We start from the raw sequence: 2,796 nt of genomic DNA, 5'->3' as shown, positions 1-2,796 counted from the left end.
CTTCATGTTCAATTCCCAGAAATGATGGATGAACATGCTTCTCTTTCCCCAACTGTTCCTTCCCTTCTAGTGTTCTCTTGAAGGATTTTGCAAGTATTAGTGTTTTCTCAAACTTTTCACAGGCCGTGGGAAGGAAGGATTTTGGCCGTTATAACTCTGCCAGGGTAATTTTTGGCAGATAATGATAATGAGATCTTTCTTTAATAGAGATGTACAGATTACTAAGAACCGGCACATTATTTCATTGACTCTTCCAAGAACACTCTAAGAAAGGCATTATTTTTTTCACCATTTGACAGAAGAAGGATGGCTCAAGAGTTTAATTTGCCTAAAACTTGGTTTTACAGCTAGAGTAATTAAGGCTAATAGAAGAGCTGTGTTCTGCAAAATATAGTGAACTAGCACCAGGGACATTCAAAGAACTGCAGCCATGTGCCAGATACTATTCATGGGATGTGTGTGGGGGCTTCTTTGATCACTTCAGTCTTGGACACACTGTCTTCAGTTCTTTGGTAATGGGTGTGACTACTGATTTTCTTGCCGAGTTTCAAGAGCTGCACCATTCCACCAATGAACTTATATACTGTTCTCCGTAAAAACAAACAAAAAACCAAAATAAGAATAAATCAAAACAAAAATTGTCCCTTGCTCTCCAGAGTAATTACATGATTAACAGTGTCTACTTTCCCCTGGGAGCAGATACAGTACGCTTGGTTTTGCCTGAGGCATTTTGTAAGAAAGGGTACTTGGAATTCAGAGACCTGAGGTTGCGTCTTGGTTCAACATGACTGATTGTGCAACCTGGGGATGAAATGAACCTCTTTGAACTTCAGTTTTAAAAACCGTACACTGCATATATTCATATTTATCTGTTTACTGACTATAATCTTCCAGTCAGCCCCACTTTCCTCTGCACAGGTCCAGACACAGAAGTATATAGGCTAAGTAGTCACTTCCAGAGTGCCTTATTTGTATATTATTGGATTAAAAATTCTCCATGCTGTTCCTTCCTTCCCTTGCTTTCTCATCTCAAATGCGTGTATATTTGCTCACTTCTAACAGAGGGGGGAGTGGACTGTTATTTCTGGTATTCACACATCTCAGCATTATTAATCTATTTAGAACAAAGCTAAGGAGGGATGAGGTCTGAGACTGCAGTAAGCATTGAATTAATGGATGTAGAATTTAGCACATACAGTGAATGATCGATAATTATTAACTGTTACCTTTTTTTTCTTGCTTAAGTGATCTCATTGGTCTTGAGTAGTTCAGCTGTGGCTTGGGTGGAGACTAGAGAATAATCTGGCTCCCCTTCAGAATGTCACCCTGCTTGCTCGCCTGGCAGGGATTTCTTGCGTAATATCTTTAACCCCTCTTATTTTCACATAGATTCTGCACATCTTGGAGGAAGGGTATTTGGGATAACTTTTTGTAAGTTGATGGGAAATGCAAATAAAATTATGACAACTTTGAGATAATGATAAAATTTTAATTTGTTTTCCCCTCTGAATCGAGTCTGGAATACAAACCTCAAAACCCGTGGACATGTTTTTCAAATCTACATTTCAGAGTTTACAGGTGTGCGCCTGCGGCAACCGAAACAAAGATTACAGTGATGGTTATGGCTGCCTCCCAGGCTCAGATAAAAGGCGCCTCTCAGCTAGCTCCACGGTGCCAGCTCACCTGGCGTCAGACTTTGAGTTTTCCCCATTTAGGGCAGGTATAACAGTAAATCCCCACAACTGTTTTCCTCGTCTCTCTCCCCTCCCATTTTGAGTTTCTGGGTCAGCAATCCTCCCAGCTGCCTCGGGTTTGTGCCCCGGGGAGGGAGCGTGGTGCCTGGTGCGGGCGGAGCAAGGTCGGGCGGCGGCGGCCGGAGCACGGGCTGGTGGACAGCTGCCCCGGGACTGTTTCCACGCTGATCCAACATGTCTCTCTCGGACCTAGGGGTAACAACACTTAACTCTCGCTCTACCAAGTGTCTCCGCAGGCCTGGGCGAACAGATGCAAAGGAAAGTGGGATCAGTTCCCGCCAGGGCTGCTCCCGCCCTTTCCCCGGCCCCGGCCCCTCCCGCGCCGCGGCCGGTCCCGCCCCGAGTCGTCCGTCGGGGCCGCCGGGCACCACTGGGCAGGAGCAGGACACTGCCAACCCCTGCCCCGTGGCGCCTTCCTTCTTCACTCCGCCGCCACTCCCAACGCTCTCCCCCTCCGGTTGCTTCGTTTTTCAGGCGTGCTTCCCTCAGGGGGAGGCGTGTGCCCCCCAAACCAATTCACCTCACTCGCTCCTGCGGACGCCGCTTCCTGGACTCTCGGCTCTCGCAGCGCCCCCTCAGGCCGCCGCCCCCATCGCGCTCCCGGGGGCGGGTGGGGACCGCGCGCAGGTACCTCAGCGCCAGAAGGAAGGCGCGCCGGCCCCGCAGTTCCCGGAGGTGCCGCGCCCGCTCCGGGGGGAGGCGCTGTGGTGCGGGGCCGCCCCCTCGCGCCCCGGGCGCCCGCAGCGGCTCGGCCTCCTCCTCACCTCCTCCTCCTCCTCCTCCTCCTCCTCCTCTTCCTCCGCCCTCCTCGGCTGGGAAAGTGGGAGGTGGCGGCGGCGGCGTGTGTGTGTGCGCGCGTGAGGGGGGCAGCAGAGAGGAGTCTCCGGGTGCCGCCGCGGCGTCAGAGACACTGCGAGCGGCGGGCGCGGCGGGGCCGCATCTGCATCGGTCTCCGCCGCCGCTGCGGGGCCGCGAACAAAGAGGAGGAGCCGAGGCGCGAGGTAGGGCGCGGGGCCGCGCGGGGAGCCGGCGCGGGCAGACC

At 52.2% G+C, this 2,796-nt stretch overlaps 1 long non-coding RNA gene across 1 annotated transcript; it reads right to left on the bottom strand.

Moving 5' to 3' along the window:
• Nucleotides 1-1,475: 1,475 nt before the first annotated feature.
• Nucleotides 1,476-2,475, bottom strand: LOC121101757. The gene is made up of 2 exons (XR_005833797.1): nucleotides 2,275-2,475; nucleotides 1,476-1,992 (listed from the first exon to the last, which is right to left on the bottom strand). It is a non-coding gene; the product is annotated as an uncharacterized LOC121101757 (long non-coding RNA).
• Nucleotides 2,476-2,796: the final 321 nt, after the last annotated feature.

Source organism: Ursus maritimus, unplaced genomic scaffold (assembly GCF_017311325.1).
Source record: "Ursus maritimus isolate PB19 unplaced genomic scaffold, ASM1731132v1 scaffold_11, whole genome shotgun sequence".
Taxonomy (NCBI): Eukaryota; Metazoa; Chordata; class Mammalia; order Carnivora; family Ursidae; genus Ursus; species Ursus maritimus.
Note: the sequence above shows the minus strand (reverse complement) of the source record. Positions and strands in the feature narration are given on the sequence as shown.